This window comes from Xiphophorus hellerii, chromosome 9, assembly GCF_003331165.1.
Source record: "Xiphophorus hellerii strain 12219 chromosome 9, Xiphophorus_hellerii-4.1, whole genome shotgun sequence".
Taxonomy (NCBI): Eukaryota; Metazoa; Chordata; class Actinopteri; order Cyprinodontiformes; family Poeciliidae; genus Xiphophorus; species Xiphophorus hellerii.
This window is the reverse complement of record NC_045680.1, coordinates 11,981,562-12,006,669: the sequence shown is the minus strand read 5'-3', so window position 1 is coordinate 12,006,669 and position 25,108 is coordinate 11,981,562. Positions and strand designations below refer to the sequence as shown.

General features: G+C 35.8%; 1 long non-coding RNA gene across 1 annotated transcript; it reads left to right on the top strand.

Moving 5' to 3' along the window:
• Positions 1 to 3,319: 3,319 nt before the first annotated feature.
• Positions 3,320 to 7,560, top strand: LOC116725366 (uncharacterized). Its single transcript, XR_004340392.1, has 2 exons — positions 3,320 to 6,213; positions 6,336 to 7,560. It is a non-coding gene; the product is annotated as an uncharacterized LOC116725366 (long non-coding RNA).
• The last annotated feature ends 17,548 nt before the right edge of the window (positions 7,561 to 25,108 follow it).

Sequence of the window (25,108 nt, the reverse complement as noted above, 5' to 3'; positions counted from 1 at the left end):
AAATTTTAGGTTTCATTCAGGCACAGTTTCATTATAAGATTGGAACTATTGGAAAACCTATTTAAGATTTTTGCTAAATGTGCAATATATATATATATATATATATATATATATATATATATATATATATATATATATATATATATATATATATATATATATATATATACAGTACAGACCAAATGTTTGGACACACTTTGAATTCAATGAGAAAATGTGTCCAAACTTTTGGTCTGAACTGAGTACAGACCAAAAGTTTGGACACACAGTTGTGTGTGTATATATATATATATATATATATATATATATATATATATATATATATATATATATATATATATATAAAACAGTAATACATACAACATTATTCTAGCTTTTTTCATACAGCACACAGGAAAGTTTGAAATATTAGCTGGGTGAATAAGAGTTTGAAACCCAAAAAAACTTCACAGAACATTAGACAAATGAGGAGGCCAACAATTTTTAGTATTCAAAATTTATTAAATACTTGTAAGTTCTTCATCTCATGGAAATCTCGTGGATTTCTTAGAAAACCATTAAATTAATCAGCCATTCAGGCTTTCTGAAGGTTTATCAAATATTGTCCTTGTGCTTTAGCTGCTTTCTAATTATTTTTTTCTCTCGCATCTGAGCATTTTCTGAATAACGTTTTGTAACGTTTAACTGTGGCATACACAGCATTCGTTGTTGTTTCAATTGCAAATACAAAACAGAGTAAATTCTAAGATCCCACAATAGAGTTCACTTAAAAAATACCATAAAATAAAGATGATAAGAATTCTTACTGGATGATCCACATTACTAAACCAGTAGTTCTGACAGAAACCAGGCAGTCACTGGGCATTGTGAAGTTACACCACATGAGAATTTAAAAAATATGCTTTTGGTTAGAAAATGTAACAAAATATCATCAGTCGGTTTTTTAAATAATAACAACATAATTATTTCCAAATAAAGATCTAGACTGTCAGTTTGTATATCAGCCTCAATGGCCTGGCTGTTTTAGGTGTTCCTTTTGATTAGAAGTTTTCACAGTAATTTAAACTAGTAAAAAAAAAAAAAAAAAAAATCATTGATTGCATAAAAATATTTATAGCATGCAATAGTAGACCAGTCTCTAATTAGTCTGAGGGAATGGAACTTTGCTTTCAGCTTTACTTAATATTTTTATCATGTTGAATAATCATCAAGAACACCAAACTTAACACACCTTTACAGACATTAAATTATATTTTAGTAAATATAGAGTTTTTCCTAAATAGCTACATAGTAGCTTGCAAAAGTAGTCATACTTGAATGTTTTCACATTTTGTCATGTTACAAAAAGATATCTCAATCAATTTTATTGGGGTTTTCTTATGAGTAACTAACACAAATGAGCACATACAGTAAGTACGCAGTATGAAGAGAGAAAAGTGAAATAAGGTTAAAGTTTTTCACAAATACAAATCTGAAAGGTGAAGCATGTATTTGAATTCAAATCTTTTTACCCAAAAGATTTATTAAATACAATAAAATAAAGTAACACAGGACATCAGCAGGATGTTCGCAGTGAAATATGGTGCCTGCTGTGGAGGAGCTTTTCATCAGCAGAGTTAGTAAAGTTGGTCAGAGTTAAGCTGAATGGTGATAAATACAATGCAATCCTGTGGATTAACACACTGCAAAAGACTAAAGACACACATAAACACCCACAGAGTTTTAATAAATAAAATTAAACAAAACAAAAAAAAAAGACTTTGTGAACATCAGGGTTTAAATCTATTTGAGAGTCTAAACCAGTGTTCACAGATTCTCTCCATCCAATCTGTTTGAGCCTGAGCTATTTTGCAAAGAACAACAAAAAATTCCATCTCTGGATGTCCAAAGTTTGTACAGACGCATCAAAAAAGAATGAAAGCTGCAATTGCACTGACAGGTGGCTTTACTAACGTATTGAGTAAGTTTTCTTTGTGAAAATAAAATTGAAAATCAAATATAATTTTCCTTCCACTTTGCAATTCTGTATAACTTTGTGATGACCTATCACATAAAACCCCTTTATAAGGAAGTCACATCATTGTGTTTGTCATTTGATAAAACGTGAAAGTCCAGGGGTAGGAATGCTTTTTAAGGGACTATGATAATTAACATACAACAAATAAGTTTTTCCAGTCTTTTTGTTCTCTATCTTTCAAACGGCAAACTTTTCACCTAATATTGATATTATTTTACTCTCCTCCACCATCAACACATTACAGCAAGGACCCAGAGATGAAAAGAAAACTTTGAAAGACGTTCAGAGAGCCAAATGATCTACTAATCACTACAAATTTAAAAGATTTAAAAGAAATTTAAAAGAAAGAACAGCAACCTTTGCTGATACAAAGTCAGCAATTGTTGAAAATATGCAAATGTTTAATTGTCTTTTTTTTAATTACATTAAATAAAAAAATATTTTTTGACCATTTTAGAAAATGTCTTTTATGTTTTAATTTAATTACATGAAGAGTTAGAAGAGCATTCTCTTTGAAACTTCCTACCTAAATAAATTCCCATCAGCCTCAAATCCTAATCAGTCTGTTGGCTGAATGGTTCATTCATTTCATCTTTAAGATTGATCAAGTGCTGCAAACTTCAAAGCTTCAGCAGTACTCTCAAATCATGTCCTGACAAGCAGCGGGTCTTGGCTCCTCTAAGCTGCTGCTCACTACTCTGAGCTCTTGAATAATTGATGCTTGAAAAAGCCAAAAAAGTTGCCTAAAAGAACATAGAAAAGCATTTTAAAGGAGCGTTGCTCAGTTTGTAATGCAATTAGGAAATTTAAGTTAACAGTAACTGGAGGTCAAATTAAGGTCTAAAGGAGGAAAACATTCAAAGAGAGCTTCTAGGAGGACAAATCTACTCCCCCTTCAAATACAAAAATCTGCAGAGAGATTTAGCTGAAGAACAGAAACTGGTTCTCTGAACTGCTCTGTAGCTACACTGGAAAGATAAAACTTTTTTGCATGCTCGACAAGAAAAGTAGGTTCAGATGTTTTAAAATGTGTCTAAAATAAGCTGAACGCACTACAGTGAGTACACAGTAGTTTGAGTTGCGAAATGTGTTTGAAATCACATGTAGAATCTATCCAGAAGTCTGTTGTGATGCTTTTCTATAATTTGTCATGATCGGGTAGTTTAGCAAGTTATTCATATGTTTTTATCTTGTAACCAGGTTGCTATGTATTGCAATTTTTTGCCCAGGTCCCTCTTGAAAATGAGATCTAGATCTCAACGGGGTTTACCTGATTAAATAAAGAATAAATAATAAATAACAATATTATCGACAGCAACTTTGTGCTTTTTGGTTTCAGTTTCTTCCATGTTAGTTTTGTTTTTGCAACGTATGGCAAACACATGGATTAATTGCTCTGAATCAGTTTCACACTACAACTAATTAAATGGCTGAGCATTCAGACTTCAAAGCATTCATCAAGTCTCTTTAATGTTTTTGCCCAGCAATTCGCAGGCGGTTGTGGTCCCAAACCTCTGCCAATACTGGATGTCAACTGCACTATTCTGAAACATCTTAAATTTGCATCCAACTTCTCAAGTAATGATCACTGTAAGGGTTGAATTTTAGGGTTGATCCTCTCGCATCTCTAGTTTTACTTTGATCCAAATCAGTTGACGAGTTTAACTTCTAACATTTTTCAGGTGGTTTGGTTTCTTTTCAGACAAAGAAATCTCCAATGAACTAGAACCGTCACTGCAAACCAGGTGAGAACGCTCAGTCTGCTGAGTCCAGGATGAGTCCAGGGCCTGAGTACTGAATGTAAATACAGGAAGCAGATGCGGTTCTCTGAGCCATTAGAAAACACATCATCCATCATAACATTAGTGAGTATTATTTTAGGCCTAATTATCTGAGCAGTATAATGGAATATTTTTGAAAAAAAAAGACTCCAAAGTTTCACAGCTGCTAAATGATAAGTATTGCTTATTTGTTTGTTTACTGTAAACTTGCCTATGGAAAGGCATTTGGCTGAAGCTTGCAGCATAAACCTGGCAGCCTGCTGGATCGAGGTCTGATCACTTTCACACCATAAACAATTCCCCCCACCCTCCAACTCCCATTCTCACCCCACCCACTCGTGTGCAGTTCACATCCGAGGGGGAATCGAACTGGTTTGTTTTAAATGAGGTAAACACCTCAGGTGCGAAAACACCCCAAGACTTTGTGGCGTGTGGGTGTTGATTAACATTAGAGATGTTTTTAATTACTGACATATTTCCTGCCTTACATCTGGTCCTTTGAGGCTTTAAATGCCCATCAAAAACCCTGCTGATGTCTGACGCTCACTTATAATTAGATAAACACTTTTTTTCTGTGTTAGTCTCGGTTAATCTGTGCTGAACCTAATGGGTTTTAAAGGGAACTGTGAGTGTGCACTCAAAGATTATTTTAATCTGTTTCGATATAGCTCCGCCACCTCAATCAGGCTCTGAATCTGTGTAAAATGAGGACACTGAGAAGGTTTGGTTAAACCCAGATTTTTTGTGATTTTGGATTATTGAGTCATTAAATGGGTCTTGGGTCAGATTTACAGTGAATGTTTTGGGAAAACATTTGGCCTAAGGAGGTTTAGTCTCTCATTCCAGCTGGAAAAACAAGCCAAAGCAATTAAAGCTTTGAAAGTTGACGTTTTCCAAATATGAAATTTTTGCTGGAGTGGAACATTTTTCTGCTTTTTGGTAAAATATTTACAGTGAAGTGGTAAACATTTTGTCTGCTGTCATAATCATTCTCTCAGACAGCATGGTCTTAAAGGATTTGAGATTCTCCTGCTTTTAAAAAATTGTCCATGCTGTTGCTGACAATTCTGTCTAATTCCTGGAAATAACTTTTTAGCAAGTATATTTTAAAATACAGTTTGTTTTTTTTCACTGAATTGAGTTACAAAGTGTCAGTTTATATTGGTGGAAAAAACTGAGTTTTGCAACAACGTTTCAACTAAAGATGAGCCTAAAATTGAGTGAGTTTGGGTCATTAAATCTGCTCCTAATGTCTAGTTATTACAGGTTTTTTTTGTTTGCCAGTGAGTCAGGAGGACAACAGAAGGAGCAGAGTGTATTGAAGATGTGCTACCAGGTTTTTTAGAATGACCAATTCATGCCGAGCGCATGAGAACAGGTCACTCAGAGAGTGAGTAGATAAAGAACTGTATTATCCAGAGGATCTCCCACCTGATTTGTGGATCTCTGCAACTCTTCCAGAGTTACAAGGGGCCTCTTGGCTGCTTCTTGGATTAAGGCTCCTCTGCCAATTCACTTTAACAGCTGTAGTTTTGAGAGGTTTGCCGATAATGAGTTCAACAGTGCTAAAGGCAACTTGTTTTACTTAAGGGCAACAAAGTAAAAGACTTTTAATACAAATTAATGCAACACTTTTCAGAGTTTTGTTTTCGAAATAAACTAAACACATAAATTATTATTCACAACTGAGCACTATTTTGATTTATACATTCAAATTTCTGGTGACAAAAACAAATAAACTTCAAGTGTTATAAAAATTTTAGCAAGGAACTTAAGACGTCATGTTTACTTAGCAAGCTTTAATTATCAGTCTAGTAGCTGGCTTTCAGTCTACTGCTTTTCTCAAAGTTAATGGTTAATTTATTGTCTTCAACTTTTTCAAGTACAAACCCTGAAAAGTTTTACTTTGAAAAGTACATCAAATAAAGGAATTGGAGTGCACATATCTTTCTAACACTTCTGTGAAAAGTACATCAAAAGACCCTGCCTGGGATGCTGGAAAAGCAATGTTAACAGTAATAACTTTAAAACATTTTTTAGCTCAGTTTGAAATTTGTAAAAATCCTTTCATTTCCTCTATTCTGAACTGACCGGTGTTGATGCAATGTTTCACTCCAACAGCTCCTTTTTGCTTTTCCTCCAGTCGCTCCAAGAGCCAGTCAAAGTGCCAGAGGGGAGTGTGATGTGATGACAAATGGTTAAATCCAACAGCTGAATTATTGACTGGAACCAAAATGTGAAGACAAAATTCCTGTGGGACAGGAGTTGAGTGGAAGCTGCTCTCCACTCTAATTGCTCCCCGCCCACTAACTCGTTTCTTTCTTGGCAGCCCCGTGTTGAGAGTTACGGAGCGCTGATGAACTCCACAACACACTTTAAGTGTTCCAATAATTAAAGCCCAAAGAGATTGTCAAGGTAATGCACCACACAACAATTGACTACATAAATTCAGGAGACTTAAGCAACACTTTCGGCCATGTCGCTTAATTGCTGTGTCTGTGCAATTATCTTATCGAGAAACTTTTTTTTTTTTCCAGTGACGGTCTGCCCTCTCACCTGTGGAGACAGCTGGGGCCAGTGCAGACTTTGTGACTCTGGAGAGAATATGCAAATGTGCAGAGATGGAGTTTATCATCCAGAACTGCTCTGCTCAATGATGGCACAATAAGTGACAGCAGCTGGAGTTAGGAAGGAAGAATTTGCAAAGTATTTTTCAAATGAAAGTGAGAATAATGAGACCTGTGTCTCTGGTGGATCTCTGCTCCAAAATCACAATTGGAACAAGTCCGACAAGCTGGATGGCCTTTTGGCTGATGGCATTGCCTCAGGTCTGTTATTTTATAGGCATCTTCAGAGAATAAGTCTCAGTTGTTTATTATTTATTTAAATATCTATTCTAAAGATCTTAAAATACTGATATAAAACGTGAGTCACTAGATATTTGTACATTTTTTCTTGTCTCTGATTTAATATGCTTGATGTTTTTCTTTTTGTTTTTCATATTCCATAACAAATAGTTTGTTGCTAATGATCATCTGCCAAGAGGTAAGAAGAAATAAGCTTTTATGTTTCGTCAAACTTTTAGTATCAAAGCTGCTGATTTTTGGGGGTTTTTTTGCCATCGGAGCTGTGCCATCATTGGAGAGGACAGGTTTTAATTTAGTTAATCTACAGTACATTCATTTTTCATAGCCCACCACCGACACAGCTCCATTATGAACATGTTTTTGTTTAGGTACCTTTTTTATTTTACAGTTTTAAAATATGTCTTTCTTTATATAATCCAACTATTAGCACATTGACTAGAGCGTGTGCCAACTCTTGTTGAGATCTGTTCTATTCTCCTCTCTTCTCTTTGCTCATATAACCTGTACACTGTTGAGGTTGAATTCTCTACTCACCTGCTTTCATTTTCATATTTTAAGGCCACTATCATCAGAAAGAAAAATGAGTCACTGATGATTTTGACTGACAGGTGGTTAATTAAGTCTGTGTTTGCAATTGTAATTGCTTTTGAAGATCTACAAAGTCAAAGTCTGAAATCCTGACGCTGAAAAGTCTTTAATCATGTACACAACATATGTGATGCTATTTTTGGTGTCTTACCTACGTATATGTATGGTCTCAGAAAAATGTTAGAAGCAACAGATTGCAGTAAGCACTGGCATCATTTCTTTGATCAACTCTGCTTAATTCTTATTTCTTGGACTCCGGCTGTGCATCCGTTCTGAAAAAAGTAATAAATGTGCCTCTCAAAAGAATGATAATGTACATATTTTCTGTGAACTGGTTGAACTGCATCACTCTAGGCTTGAAATGGAAAAAAGCCTCAGCATTGTTCAGCTTAGCTTATCAAAAACGTGAGCTCCACTAATGAAAAACTTTAATGTACAGTGTGTCTTGCTGTTTATATTGGGATATCCAAAACTTGCATCACAGAGTCTAAAACTATATAGGATATAATAGATGTAAAAAACTACAACCTTTCAAATCTATGACATGTCGGTAAGGTGTATGTGTTATTTACTGTGTTGCAAAAGGTAATTTTTTATCAATAATTAATTTTAAATTTGGTTAAGACAGGTTAATGTGAATTAAATCTTGTTTATAATTTGCCACCTAAATATATTTAAACTAAGTTCAAAGTTTCCATAATACTATACAAACTCTAGAGAACATAGGCTACACGTATATATCATTACTTTATATTCAGTTACAAGTGACAAGAGTCATCTCCAACCTCTCTATTAGTTCAGTTTTTTCACAGCAGTCAAGCAGCTTATGGAGTAGTGCATTAGGCAAAGCACACTGCGCAATTTCAAAAAATGAACACGAAATACTGAAAGCTCAGTGTTATAGGAACTCATGTCACACTGCAGAACAGAAGGGGTTAGCCTGTATGATTTCTATTCCACCACAAAACTGCATGACAATGGTCAGAAGGAGACATGAGGGCAACAATGAAAGGACAGGAAGTTCTTGGTCGCCATGCATTCAGCTAATCGGATGCTGGGAAAAATGTAGAGGAGGCTGGGGAAAGGAGATGGTGTGCTTGTGGGCAGGCATTGGAAAAGTAAAAGTTGCAGAATTTTCCTAGAAAATGTCTAACATTGCCTATTATTTGTCATAAGTCATTTTTGCTCAAAAGAGGACTTCAAGGTGTCTGAAAGTGTCTTCTTTTTCAAGAACTTTCTACCATCTCCAATACTCCTCCCTTCAGCAAATCATCACAACAATGCTTCTTCGTCTGATATGTAAACTATTAACTTAGCATATGGATTAATGGAAGGAATGAATTGGATAATAAGAAGTTAAACAATATTGAGAGAGAACAGCTGTCTAGTCAGATCTTTAGAATAATCAGTAACAGTCTTCAAAAATAATGTTAGCATCTATTCCAAGGCAGAATAGATGCTAACATCTATTTTGCGTGTTTGGAAACAAACACACAACTTTCAGATTGCAAGATGAATACTCTATCCACTGAAGTACAGCTGTCCTCATTAGCAATGCAATGCGCTACTTATTTATCTTTTTGCATGAAAACAGTTGGGTTAAAACAGTAACAACAAATATCCCAAACAATTAAAAACAATCTTATGGGACGGAAAACCTAGGCTGTGGAAAATAAAATAAAAAACAAATGCACAGAGAACAGGTTACAGAACTCTTCCAGGGGGAGCACATAGTTGTAAACTCAGATATTAAAACACATAAACTGTGCTCTGTTGGCAGCATTTGCACCTTGTTAATTTATTCGCATGTTTCTTCATTCAAGTCTAACTGGCACCGTCGCTACATAATCCCTACCTACACCTAGCAACAGGACAAAAGAGTTAGAGGGAAACCAATTTGATTAAGAAGATTCAGAAAATGAGGCTGAAATTTTCATTTGGATGAAGTTATGTGGTTAGATCATCAAAACCTTCTTCTGAGCTGGTTGAGTTCCAGGGTGTTTGTCACCTGTGTTTTACATGAGCTCAATATAAAACCTGAACTTTGTCATCATACAGTTCTCATGCCAACTACAACCAAAATTTTGATTTAATGTTTTCTTTCTTATTTTAAAGGGGCAATATTACATAAAACTGACTTTTTTGAGCTTTACATAAAGTTATTTCCTCATGGTAGAAGAAACTTCCCAGGAGGAAAACCGGGCTCACTACGAGCCATGACTGACTATGGGTTTGAGAAGACAGAACGGAACACACAAAAAAGAAACAGAGGATCTGACGTAAGACTACTTTCTATGTTAATGAAAAGTAAAACGTTAATAGCAGGAGAGCATTAGTATCTCAGCCAATGCTCTCCTCCAGGAAGAAACCACTGCCAAGCACAACGCCAGGTATAGCTTCTATGGAAAGAAAAACAAACTGAGAGAAAATGTAAAGTTAAGAGTTTAAATAATAGCAAATAATGCAGTTGGAGAGTAGCAGAAAAAGAAAGTGAGGAAAATGGGTCAGTTTGGCCTCCAGCAGACTGAGCCTATAGCAGCATATCTGCAGACATAACTCAGGATAACTTTGTAACTGTATGAAGACTTGAGAGCCTTTCAATTCATATGTTTGTTTTTCTTTTCTTCTCAGCACTGACACATTGAACAACTCGTCTGCAAGCATGCAAAAGAACCCACACTTAGATTCCGTCCAAGATGTGGTGAAATTTATAAAAGCACAAAGTCAAAGCATCTTACATAACCAAACCAAAAGTGCCTGGCAGGCGATGTCATCAAAAGTGTGTCCACAGCCACCTTCCTGAGATGAAAAACAAATGAAACACTTTGAGACCGAGCTGATTTCCCTCCTGCTTCACATCTCCATCTGTCACTCCTGGTGACTTATTCTGAGCAAGAGTGCTTTCCTGCGTGACCTCCATCATGGGGTGCAAGATGAACGAGGTAGGTCTGGTCTCTGTCCTCCGTCTTCTCTTTGCCAAGGCAGCAGGAGCACTGAAGCATCGAGAACACCTGCAAACCCAGAGTAATGAGGCAGCAGGCCACACAGCCTCCCCTCCTCCCTGCACTAATCAATCCTGCTGGCCATTAAGGGAACCAAGAGCAGAAGCTGTTAGAGAGAGCGTAGCTTCGTATGTATGCACAAAATCCATGGCCCTGTTTTCTATAAGTGAACTTCTGAGATGGTCACATGTTTAGTGTCCATTGCAGATTTCGTGGCTTCTTTTTCCCAATTATTAGATTCAGAGTTTTCATTAGAGCTGCACCACATTACCAGATAAATAGGCTTCATTAAATTTAATTTGTTTTGTCACTCTTAGGCCAAATTAACAGAGGCTAGAGCCAGAAAACAGAGGCCAGGATGCCTAGATTCAGCAAATAATTGAGTTTTCAAAATATATATAAAAAATGAAACTGCATCAACATTAAATCAAGCAGCTCTCCATTCACAGCTGTAAACAGATTGACCTATAATATATAAAGTGAGATACAGTCTGTGACAAAGTGGCTCAGTTTCTGTTCACCACTTGTCTCTTACTCTTATTTCTGATTCACATACTTTCTATAGTTGGTTATAATGCTTAAATTTAAACCTTAATTTGCAATGTTTAAATTACGTTGCTTCACTTACTATCCCGGGTTTGTTTGTGTTAGCATTATGTTGGAGTTTCCATCTATTTATATGTTTAGATTAAAGCTACTACTTCTGGATTATTGGTTAAATTTGTTTATTTTGTTTTAAAGTATATTTATGGCATTTGTTTTCCTTTTTACTCACCATTGTTTGTCCCTTGTAGCTGATGCTGTTTTTTTTGTTCACCTTGCTGATCCTTGACCACACTACTTTACACAGTCTTTTATTTCACTGTCTAAAATTAAATCAGAATAAACATTTTCTTGTTTAGGTCACTCAGGATAGCCAAATTTATTTCTGCTCTCTAAGTAGCAGAATCATGATTAATTAAACACTCTTCAAATACAGAAATGCACATATGCTAAAATACATGCACATTTAAACAGTTTGAACAAGCCCAGCTGATGTCATGTGTCACTAACACTTTCAGTTTCCCTGACGGTGTCACTTTAATCTGCTCAAACAGCATTATGCAGTATAAATGGCAAATTATACATGGTTCTCTTCCAGATATCTTGGCTGATTTCTTTCACATTTTTTTCACAAAAGGAAGCAGTACATTTGAGGTTTTGCCTTAAGATACCTGCACCGGTGGTACAACCATCTCAACCGTTCTGAATTACTAATTCAGAAACTTAGAAACCCCTGACTGTTCAAAAATTGTTTATAAGAATAATATTTGTGCATGAAACTCCTGACATAAGAAAAAAAAGAAAACCAAATTCTGTCTGTTAATGTTCTAGCATTTATCAAACAGAAATGTCAAACAGCGAGAGAAGAAATGTGAAATGTTCGTTTATACTTAGTCATAACATTTGAGTGTTTCTGAATCAAGTTACAGCATATCTGGTTATTTCTGTTCTCAAAGTTAGGAGAAAAAAATCCTGTTTTCTGAACTGAGGATGCAACTCTGCTCTGGTTCTTTAGCAGTGAATCTATTTTCCTTCCTTAGCTAGATGCTCATTGAGTGTGAGGATAAACCTTGTTTCTCATCCAGCTACATATGGCTCAGTTGCAGCTCTTTTAAACATTGCATTCGTTGCTTTGAATGATGGTCAGACTTAAACCAGTAGCTGTTGTTATTTTTGATGCACATCTGCCAGACTGAAATGTTACATTCTCTTTTATTTCAGAATTTGTTGAAAGATTAAAGGAAATGAGCATCTGTGTAGCTCATTTATTTAGGAGGGAAAAAAATCATGACTTAATTATAATTATCAAAACAAGGAATGTTGAAAAGATACAAATTTACTGTTTTAAGCATTTTAAAGAATTTAAAAATTTTTCTTTGCACTTTTTTAAAAGTGGTGACTCTTCTCTATAATCAGCTGGTTAAACAATAAATAATAGGTGAGAAAAATCTGTGCAGTACAAAACCCAAAAGTATAACTAGCTGTGCATTAAAGATCTGTTCCTCCCACATACTTACTGGCTGGCTTACAATTCATGCCTTTCCTTAAATACTGAGTTAATTTTCAGAACACTTTATTGAATTTTGTCCTTCTTATAATAGCAGCAACAATGCTTTCTACACACAGCTGCTAAAAATTAAAGCACATCTTGTTACAGACTAAACTTTCCTCAATTCTTTATCGTCAAGCTGCACAATAGTTACCTTGTTTTGATGTGATAGGTGCTTTAAATGTGTCACTTGAGACAGAATGAGAAAATAATGCTGATTTAAGGCTCTGTTCAAACACTGCTTTCTTTATTCTTTTATCAACTTTTTTGTCTAAATTACAAAGGCATTGTGAAATTCCCTGTTTGGGAAAGCTTTATTATAGAAGTCAACAAGAAACAGCATAAATGAGAAGCTTGTCTGAAACAAAAAAGAACAAAGAACTGGATAAAAAAAAAATCACATATGTACTGTAATGAATTGCTGATGGATATTGTTTTTCCATTGCACTAAAATAAACACTGTTTAACCCTATTGTTTCATAGTGATGAGTAAAAATGTGTTCATGAATTCAAGTAGAAACATCTGCCATGTGGAGACATCAAAGCTAAAAATGTGACTTGGCTGTATTTACACACACAAGAAAACAATTTAACTATGAGAGCTTTCTGCAGAATTAAAGAATTTAGGAGAAAAGTCATTAATTGGCAACAAAACATGGCAACTAGGAACGTGGGACATGCACAGTGACTTTCCAGTTCTAACAGATTCATGAGTTGTTGGTTTTTTTACTTGTGACATATTTGCAGTATCAACTGGACAACTGACCTCGAGTAACAACGGTCAGACAGTATACATACTAAATACAACCAAGCTTTCATCCATGCTCCATTGGTTTGTATTTATGCTACTGTTCACTTACCAGGTTCAGTGGCCTTACAATGAGCACAGTCCCCTGTTAAAGTTTCAGGCTTTTGAGATGGATTAAGTGTTTATTGAAATCAATTCCATTTTTTTTTCCTTTTAATGTGACATACCCTCACTGGCAACTTGAGGGTATGTCAAGTTGCCATATCACACACAAGACTTGTGTGTGATATTTAGTCTTTGTGTTCTGCCTCTAAATACTGTAGTGTGAGACAGAACTGTCTCACTGATAGAGGGCAGTGCTGAGCCCCATCGACACAAAGAGCTTTTCTTCTATACGTTGAAAAGACTGAAAACAGTCGGACCAGGCCTGAACCGGGATGACTCCCCACTCTGGTGATCCTCTCAATTAAAGCAGCCGTACTGCCTGCATGCTAAAGAGGTAATTTAGTTATTTAAATCAGGTGTGCTGCATTAGGTTTCACCTCAAAGCTTTGCAGGACACCAACCCAGGAGGACTGGAGTTTGAGATCTCTTTGGAGATTGCTACCACATTTCAGGGTTGTGATATTCAAAAATATGCCTACTAGCAGGTTTTCTGTAACTGTTACTAAACTAATCTTTAGCTCTTCCTGAATGCATACAACATTTGGCTAGCGTGGATAATTTTTTTTTTTTTTATTGTTTTGAAATACATTTATTCAGGATTTGAAACATCAACTGCATATTTATAAATGTTAGATAAAGTGTCACACTTGCCGGAAGTCTGTTTCATCCCAAAGACCCTCAAGCACTGGTTCTCAATACATCAATAGTATACACAGAAATATATTTGAATATATTTGATTTCAATTCAAATGTCCATTTTTTCCACCTCTTCATTGCTGTCTCCTTCTTTGCATTTGCCACATCTCACCCTGCCAGCCTGCACAACGGCAGCCAGAAATGCGCTGGAAAAGACACGCTGTCACAAGGTGTACCTCTTTCCTCCAAAGAGGAGGAAAAAAAATCATGCCAACATGTCATTACCCAACCTACACTGTTCTGAGTGATCACATGTACGGAGCATTTCTCAGTTCGCTTCCCTGCACAACAAGTAAGCATGGCTAATGGAAATTTAATCAGCAACAAGAGAGGACAGCAGGCATAATGCAACACATGATAAATAGAAGAGAGATGCAAATGGTGTTTGTTTTAGACAGACTGTGCTGACAAGCCTGATAATGCATCCTTTTGCAGCTTCACCCTGAATCTGCCTTTTGCTCCAAAGTGCTATGCATCACATTTCACATCCATAAAACAAATTGTGTTACACACAGAAATATTTTCTGATCTCTTATGAGCTGCAGGACCTGGGGTCCAAATTAATAAAGTGCAATGTAAATTTCTGCAATCATTAGAGGATAGAAGTGTTTTAGAATAAGAAACATGCAGCACTTCTTTAATATTCTAGCAATGCAGAATCTTCACTTAGAGTTGTTCCTTCATATATAGGAGACAAAAATCAAGATCCAAATGCCCTCGTTCTAAAAGAACATACATTGTTGATTACATTAAGAGTTCACAGAGAGATTTTTTTCTGCAAATTTGCCCATATTTCAATGATACACTTAACATGAATCATGCCTTTGCTGCCCACACATGACGTCAATTCTGTATTATCTCAGCATGATCTCAGTCTGGGTTTAGGCAACTGCACAAAAGTATTTCAGAAGTGAAGGCATGTGGTGAATGTATGTTTGAAGCTCACTATGGCTCACTTCTGGAGCTCTGACATTCAAGGTTTAATTGCATACATTTGCAGGTGATTTTCAGATGTCTAAAAGGATTAAAGCCTCCTTTTTCTTTCTGCAAATGTTTGTCAGAAACACAACACCTGTCACTGAAGCAACTGTAGGACTGAGATTTTCCTGAAAATAATTTGGCAGTTGCAACAGAAGTGAACAAAACGATCTTATTTGTTAGCAGATCAAAGTTTTGGTAAAATACCTGAATGTCAGACTGTACACTGTTTTCAACACAAAGGTATTTTTTCCATTACTCGACTGCTGCTCCATTTCCCTTAAAGTTGGTATGAATGTGAATAGGCCACACTGCAGTTGGTAGAATATACTGTATGTGAAGCCGAGTGTCTCTGAGGCTGTTTTTTTGTTGTTGTTGTTGCAGACCTTAGCTACTTATTTACTGCACATCCCAGCTCAAATCCCAGTGCTGTGCAGCGTGACATGCAGATATTCAAATTTCTCAAATAGGGCCGAAATAAGGGATTGGCTCCAACCCGATATTGGATTTTCTTTGAGTGTTTGTGTTGAGAAGGAGACCACAACTGAACTAAATATTGATTATAGCAGAGAATGTTTCCATGCTGCAGATGGAGAGAACTTTCTTTCACATCTTCAATTTGTAGGTACTTATTTTTATTCATGTTTGCTAACAGCAAGTTGTGGTTTTTGTTGCATTGTTGTTATGATGCTAAAAACCTGTAAAATGGTGTGAAAATCTCAGCAGGAATCCCCACATCCAAAATAAATGTGGAGGAACGTTGTCTAGGAATGTTGTTTAAAGAACTACGCTACAGTTTCAGTGTCACTGCCTTAACAAAAGCATTTTAAAAACAAATATATCTGTGGACAGAAAAATTGGGGCTTTGTCTACAGTAATGCCATCGCTCCTGCAGTCTGTCATGGAGAAGAAGGATCTGAACCGTAAAGCAAAAACCTCAAATAAGGTGTCCGTCTATGTTCCTTTCCTCACCAATGCTGCTGAGATGTGAATCATGACTGAAAGAAAATGAGCTTCATCTGTAGGGTGGGTAGGTTTGGCCGAAGGCTCGAAGTAGAGCTCCTCCGCATCGAAAGGAGTGAGTTGAGCTTCTGATCTGGATGCCTAATTGAATTTGAAAAATGTATAAAGGTTTCCAGTGTCTTTCAAAAAGTGGATTGAATAACCAAGACACTACGCCAGTAAAATATAGCAAAATCTCTTGTCTGAGAAATCCCAAATGACACATTTTGACCTATTTTAATATGTCAGTAAACTTGCTCAGGATCACTTTTTATTAAATTTGCATAGTTTGTCAGGAATTACTCTGATAATGTCTAGACTATGTAAGGTGTTTACTTTTTGTCACACATATTTGGCCAGATACTGGAAATCCTAGCTTTGGTTTGACATCAAGATTATACATAGAGTCGCAATAGTTATGGATATTCTACCTTTATTTTGAGAAAGTCATTTCAGAGGCAAAAAAAGCATGCATCATAATGACAAAGTGCCACTCCAAGCTTCAAACCTGTAGTATTGATGAAGCATTACCAGTATAAGAGAAATCTGTGGTGCTCCTTAAGTTTCCACATCGTAATTGTCCTGTTTTTCTCAACTGGAAATATTGTGGGTAAAAGAAAAGTGTAAGAGCTTTTTTTGTAGACAGCTGAAGAGAGTGGGCAGCAATGAGTGGGGAAGAGGGAGCACAGCATTACTCTATGCTTCACAAAAACAGAAGAAACTCCAATAACTCTCGCTTTGTGATCTGTGATTTCAAAAAGGGGACTTTACAGTGTATGGAAGAAATGATGGAAAATGGTGCTCATTTGCTGCAGGTTCGCTAATAATACTCTGCTCTGCCCATAGAACTGATGTGAGGAATTTTTCCATCTCTATGTGGTCTTGTGTATTGTGCTAAATAACACAGGTATGAATGAAGCAATGTCCTCAGTATGAGGCATGCTTTGCAGTGTGAATCATAAAAGGTTGAGCTGTGGCACATCTTAGCACACAGCAGTTTGTGTCATTTGAGACTGAGCCACCCCAGTGTTTGTATATATGAACAATGGGAACCAACTGCAATCTACTGTGCTTATTTAAATAGTTTAAGAGAGGGATTGGAGTCAAAGTGATATCTGACTGCATTTCTCTTAACCAGCTTATTTAGAAGACATTTACAAAGTGATATAAATTAAATAAAACCTCTGACTGGTCTGGCAGTTCAGTACAGTTAGAGAGTCAGGAGGAGAGGAAAGGGAAGGAAAATACCAACGACTTGGAAAAACTTAAACACAAGAGCAGATTAAAGGTTGACCAGAGAGATGAATATACTGTAACTCCCCACATTGCACTCCACGATGATAATACATAACCAAGCAATGTATTGATGAAGACTCCATGGTCCATGGGTTTGTGTTTATGAACGTTTAAAATAAATGTAGGAGGAGGTGATGGAGAGCCATGGGGCTGGATGAACTTTCAGGTCAGAGTGCAAGGGAAAGCAAGAGGAAGATGAGGAAGACTTCTTACAGCAGCTGAAACCGAGGGAGCACATCCCCACTGTGATACTGAAACATCTCCCTATTTTTTTTCCCCATATACTCTGTACATCAAATTTTTTTTTTAGAAATGTTCGTAATTTTGAGAGTGTTTCACATTGAATACATTTTTTCGTTTATGAGCATGATAGTAGCAGTTAGAGTGAGCTGCATGTATTACATGTTGTTTTCGACAGACAGATTTTTCATAACGGCATTGATATTAGAGATAGAGAGACCTGTTCTCTTGTACAGCTTTATAGAACCAGCTTGGGGAAAAAAAATTAAAAATTAAGACAAAAAAGAGCAAGTGGAATTTTAAAAAGGAAATGCTATGGAACTATTACCTCTCAAGGTGATAAATATTGAATACTTTAAAAAGAGACCTCTAATTTAACTTAGAATAATTTAGATGTGAATTAAGATTTCATTATTTCAGTAAAACAAATGACTATTTCAAGGTTTGATTTAAATTAAAAATATCTGTTGAACAAAAATATAATATATGGTCTGAGCTTTCAGAAAAGCTCAAGAAACATAGGTATTACTTAATGAATTTTATATTAAATAAAATACCAAAACAATAATTTTGATCTTACTGGCCTAAACATGAAAGAACACTTTACATTCACAAATGATGAACAGATTCTTTAACTGTAAGTCTTTACAAGTATTATAACTTCAAGTGGCATAGCTTTGACAACTCAATATTTTTATAGTGTGAAAAAATTATTACTTTCAACCTACAGCACGGCTGGACCCTGCAAACACATAACAGCAAAGGTTTTCCATGCTCCTGGCAGGTTTAGGTTTCTGAAAAGAGTTTATTTTGGTCAACATGGTTCCACTGACTGGAAGTAACACAAACATTTTGCCCAGTCAGTCATGACTAGAATCTGAGGGGAAAGCTAAAAATTAGGGCGATGGCAGGGAAATGTTCCAACCTCATATACTTGGAACACACTGACAAAGACAAATGGCCAAAATACAGTGGAAATGAACAAAAAGCTGTTTGAGATTTTAAAGATCAATGATAAGGCTTCTATAAACACACTTGGATTAACCTTTTTCCTTTTGAGAGAGAGAGAAATACCTTATTTCCTATTAGAAATAAACTTTAGGGGTAACTGAAAATAATTTTAATTAAAATATTCCCATGAATATAAATAATTTTTTATTTAAATACATTAAATACCAAGTTGCATTTGATAAATACCAGGTTAGGGACATCTGATAATTAAAAACCCTACTTTATAATTAAATTTTGAGAGCAGAAATTACCCTGTGGAGTGAAATCTCCAAACACATTCAAAGCTGGAAGCTGCAATTACAAAATAAACACAAATACAATATGACAACATAAACAGCATTATATTAATGTAAGTTATCAAAATATAAAAATAAACCATCCTTTGTGTTGTGCAACATACTTCTGTTCAGGGAGTGGATTGAGACTGTTAATTTAAGCCCCAAAGGTGATGAGAAAGGTTGCAAGTTTCACAGGGAGGTGTGTGTAACAATGGGTGTTGTCAACACAAGTAGGTCAAGTGTGAGTGGGTGATGTTTGGAAATAAAAGTGTGGGAGCTTGGGGATGGGCTAAGGGCAGTGGTGTTATAGTGAGACAGACAGAGCAAAAATTGTCCTATCGTCTTGTGGGTTTTGTGGTTTGGTTCAATCTGGCACACTACATGAGTAGGCAATGAGCAGACGTTGTCTTTATGGTAGCCTTGACAACTGAAAACCCTTAGGAGTACAGCTTTGACAGCATGATTTTCATAACCTGTAAAAAGGCACTGTTGTTGTTTTTGTGTTGAAATTTAATGTGACATAAACATGGTTTACCAAGACAGATTTCTTTGTCAAACAACAAAGTCGTGGATGTCACATTAAGATAATCCAGCTTGATGCAAATGTTACTACTTTAAAGAAGCAGAAGCAGCTTGGAGACCTACCAGAACCAACCAGTTAAATCCTGTCCAACAAGAAGACGCTGCAGTTGGGAGGGAATGTGGTAGGATCAGAAACTGATGCTTTCTGATGTATCTTTATCTGCTACTATTCTTACAGTGTGGACTGCTGTTAATACCCCACACATCATTTAACTGATAATCTGGCTGATGACATGGTGTTGTGTATAGAGAACTGTTGACATGGTGTTGTGTATAGAGAACTGTTGACATGGTGTTGTGTATATGCAAATAACCCTTTTTAAAATTAAGATTTTAATAGATTTGTATCCAGAAAAAAAAGAATTCCAGAAGATCAACAACTTTGTGGTGGTCAAAAACAAACAAACAAAAATTACTATTAATTAATCAATTGTTATTGATTCATTTTTAATCACTAATTAGAGCAAGGAAACATTACTCATATCTTACATGATCAACTAAAACTTTAGATGTCCCTAAAACTTAATCATATTGAAATACATAGACCTCCAAACCAGAGTAACCTGAATGACTTCAAGTGCCTCATTGCTGTACTTTACAGTTGTGTAAATGTCAGTCTGTGTAAATGAACCTTTTGAAATTGAGTTTACTTTATGAAATGTCATTTGATATCTGTAACCTGTTAAAAAAAAGGGACTATATGCTTATTCTTTAAAGGTCATCTTATATATTTTTTCCCTGTTTCCTGTTTTCTTTTATTTGTTTGTCAATTACAAACTTTTATTAGAGAGTGATTGTAGCAGTGAGACCAGGAATGATCTACAAACCTCTACAGGCTTTTATGCAAGAATAATACTTTTCTTTGGTTTCAATCAGAGCCCAAGCTAAAGAAACTTGGAAATCGGCCATACAAATATCTTGGCAGCAGAGACACTACTTGTGTACCTTAACCCTCTCTCATTTCCTTCCAACAGATGTGTTTCACTAAAGTACATAATCCACCAACATTAAAACAGTTAATGAAACCCTTCTTGTTCTTAATCATGTATGAACTGATATCTTTGGAGACTTTCTTCATTTGAACATGAGGTTTTTCAACTTAGTTTTTTTTTACACGCTTGAATCTTGTGATCCTCAGTGATGTATGATAATTACTCTCTAGCAAAATTATATTCAGAAGGTGGTTTAAAGAAACATTACAACGCTCTGTTTTATATTTCATTAATCCCAATGTTTATTTTGTGTTTCTGACTTTGTATAAGAACTTAATCTTTATTTCATTTAGTATATTATCTCAAAGAATTGTTTCATGTATTTGTTTTAATGTTGAAAAATTGTGGATGAATGTTTCCTTTAAATCTTGTTATACATTTGTGTGATAAGAGAAATGGAGGATCTTAATGCTTTAAGGATGTTAAAATCACTACTGGTAACCAAGCTGTGTAACACCAAGAGTAGTAAACATTTGATTGTCAAATCCTTCTACAACAAACTCCATGAGTTATTGGCTGCGGAAAAAAGTTTTGCAGTTGTTATTGGGTAGCTTTCAATGGAAAGTGAGTTAGAATGTCCCTATGTTGCAGAATAATTCATCTCAGTAGAGAAAAAAAAAGAGAAAACATGCCAGAATATGAATCTCAGAGAAGCAGAGGGAGAACACAAAGAAACAGTCAGCAAAGAACAGACAGAAAGTAAAATGAGGAGAAAACACTGGATGAGCAAATCTTGCCAGATAAAAAGGCAGAATTAGAAAGTAGAAACCTTCTCAATCTTTTATCACTTTCCCCTTTTGTCACGTTTATCTTCTGTAAAATTTCCAGCCAAGTGACCAGAAACTGATCAGTGATCCTGCACTTTTAGAAACATTTTCACGTTTTCCTACTTTGGAGTGTTTGGCTCTGACTTTTAATTCTGAGCTCATCTAGTTGTTTCATTCAGAAGACTAGTACAGTAGGTAATGCAAGAAGGTCCAGGCTATTAAAACACTGGTGGTGGCTGTATCTCTCCTTCCTTTATGAAGATTTAACTTAAATCTCCATCAGTTTTATACTCATTAGATCATCACAGGTTCTCTGTGTTGTTTTCAACCTTTATTGCCCATTTTGTAAACATCCATTTTTAAAAAAAATCATAATCTGATAAAAAATCTTTTCAGTTGTATTTGTAAATAAATATCCATGTAGATTTAAAGGTCATGTGTCTTGGTGTGAAATCAGACTTTCAAAGTGAGACTGAGATCCCATTCTTAGCATAATTTGCATATTAAAGAGATCTTTTTGTACTCTGAAAATTTCTTCTTATGTTCAAGCAATCAGGCAATAAATGATCAAACAGTAATTTAATAACACAAGCATAGAGTTTAGCTTATTGTTTTCCATTGAAGTAGATAAAGATATTTACGTAGATTTATTTAAACAGAGAGAATGATAACATTCATTTAGAGGCAATAAGCTGCCAAGCATGTTAGAAAGATTATAACATTTATTTTTAGGTATTTATTGCATGGCAAGATTTAGCTGTTATGAAGACATTTCTCCCAAGTCTGACTTCATTGGTTTGTAAATACTTGGTTTATGTATAGCTGCTTTTACAGTTTTTTAGATCTCATGCATAACTTCATAAATATGTAGTAGTATGTCTGTGTGATGCTGGTAAATGACATCAAAGACTGCTCACTAAGAAGATCTGTGTTGCTCTTGCATGCACACACAGGTTGATGATTAGTATAGTCCTGGCAGCTCTGAAAGCAGAACATGCCCTCTCTTCTTTTACCAGCAATAGAACTGGAGCCGTGTTTTATCTGGCCCGGCTGGCTCAGCAAGGTCGAACGCCGTTGTTTGAGAGGTACTTATTCTCCAGGATAATTCTCTTGTCTTTCTGAAAAAAATGTTTAAATTTAGACTTACATGGGGAACTGAAAGTTTCATTTTTAAACAAGTCATTCATATCCGCCCAATTTAGAGAAAACTGCCATAAGCTTCACTTCAAGTGTTCACTCAATAAGCTTCAGAGTGGCCCTTGAAGGAGAGATTCTTCGAAACAAAACAAAAAACAATGAACAAATATTTGTTATTCAGATCAACAGTGATGTACAAAGTGAAGAAACTTCAATTATGTAGTGCAAGCCGTGTGTTGTCTTATCCTTTTTAACAGATTCAGGACAATAGCCATGGTGAAAACTGGGTTCAAGAATTATTCAAACAGAAAGTTACCCAATTAGAAGAAGTGAGCATTATTCTAAACTGAGTGAATCTTCACAGCACAATTACACATGAATGGATGTCATTGCTCTCCCCTTAACCTGTAAGCCGCTATACTTGTCCAGTAGTTATCATGTCCTTCAGCCAAGGTGTTTCTATGCCACACAGTAACATAGCCTGTCATTAGCACTATTATAGCTGACAGCTGAGCTGCAGTACTGCTGATTGGGATGAGGTTCTGATCAGCTGCTTTTCCACACCTGGTCATTTTTTCCTCCAAAGAAATATAAAACAGTCAGGGCTTAAAAAAATGAACACATGAAGTTAAGTTTGAAACAGAAATTGCTTTAAGTTTAAATGAACAAAACTGGATTTTTAGGATTTAGCACATGTGGTTAGTGACTCAGTGGTTTATGGAGACATGTTGTCTTAGGTGAGTAGATCTCCACCATCACCTTTCAAGCACATACTTCTTTCTTCTTTATCATGTTTGACATTTCATTTTTTGTGTTTGCACTTCCCATCTGCACTTAAAATAAGGTTCAAGGCCAGAGATTTTAACATTTTCTTAAATTGAAATTTAATACAGTTTGTCATGCACATGTGAAGTAAATGTTGAGACTATTAACAAAGACAGAGAAGCCAACATACATTGGCTTCAAGTGCTAGATAAAACAAAAATAAACTCGTTTTATGGGCTTTTCCAAATCTGCCTCATTTACTTCTGACTCTGTTTCCGTGATACTTGGGGCTCATACAAATATGAGCTGAAAATATTAATGACTGAGAGGAGAGGTTTACACTGTGTCAAAAACAGAAACTAAAATCTTTCAGGGGTAATTTTGAGCACAATAGTATGTTAGCCATGCTCAGGATCTTCTATTAAATGCTGACATCATTCATGTTGATTTTATTGGCAGCTGCTGGTGGAAAGTTTGCATTACAGGTTTTTTTGAAAGGACTCTAGAGGCATTGATTTTCTTTTAAACTTGAGGGGAAAAAATATTGATTTAAAAATAGTGGCCAGTGTCCTGCAGCAGGGGTTTAGTGGTGGTTCTCTTGTCATCCCCTGATGGGATGCTGCCCTGGGCATCTCATTCTGGGGTTCAATTGAGAGCAGTGAATGAGATTCACATGAGTTCAAGCAGAAATTAGATAAAACAATGTTGTAGAGGAATGGCAGATAACTAAAAGAAATTTAGTCCACTTTGTGTATTTCTTTCAAAGCTAGAGATCCAAATTTTTTATTTATCAAAAAAATGTATTAGGATCAGCGATACAAATGTATCGTGCATATAATTTTACATCCTTGTTTTTTCTGGTTATTTTAGGTTTTTGTGACAGACAAAAATAATTTCATCCATATGTTTTCAAATAAAATAAAAAAATCCAGTTACCAAGGAAAACACCTACACTCAGAGATAATCTTGCCAAAACAACATGAATCTGGGTAAAGCCCTGTTGTCAGTGCAACCATACCGCAGGAGACAACAGCATCCCTGCAGAGCTGTCACTAATCAAGTTTCATTTTGGTTTTCACCAGCTGCTGGTTGGACATCACTGAATAGCTTCAAAACTGTCAATGCCGTCACACTTCTCCCTGAACTGGCAGTTCCTGAGAGGAATTCATTAGACAAACCCTGGCTGTGCACGCATACAGCTTCTACGCTTTATTTAACATCACCATGTACTGAAGAGAAACCGTTTGATCCTGAACAATGTCTATAACGTTCAGAGGATAGTGTTCTTAAATCTGTATTGTATCTTCAAAGTGTAACCAGCGGGGTTATGTAAAGACCAAGAGCTTCCACTTACTGTACATGCTGCTGCAGAGTCCTTTGACAGTGATGTATAATCTCTCATAAACACCACAGATTAAAGAATAATAAAATGCCACCCTTGCTCTAACTCAGACAATGTACATCTTCAGCAAGAATCCAGAATTTCTAAATGAAGATGAAATAAGTGAAATGTAGCTAGCATATTGGTCTGAAAAAAAAAAAAAACACGGAGAAGGGTTGCTGTGCGACATCCTGCTGAGATAACTCGTTTCCTTGATATGCTGTTTTTTTCCCTCCCTTTTCATAACAGCAGTGTGGCAAAAACAAAACAATAGAGCTGTTTTTTACACGGACAAGAAATCACATGACATAAACTCTTACACCGATCAAACTGAGCTGTGCCACATTCTGGGGAGTTCTTTGTTTGGATTCATTCTTCTGTGTCCTGCTTCAAATTAATGTGAAAAACCTGTGAAAGAGCATGTCATATAACACGAATTAACACAGGCTCACATGGATTTAATTCTCTTTTGTTACATGATTTAGAAGTTTTTATAAGGCAACACTTACTCGTGTTTTGGTGGTTTCCCACAGATTAGAAGGCTGCCCATTTTATCAACTTTTCTTTTCCCTTTTGCTGTTAAATGCAATGTGCACCTTTTTGTGCAAGAGAATGGATCCCAAACGAATGACATGCTGTTACAGTGGAAACAATAGCTGAAAGTGGTAAGGCAAAAACAAGGGGGGGGTGGGATTGTTTGAGATAAGAAGTTTGGCACTTCTC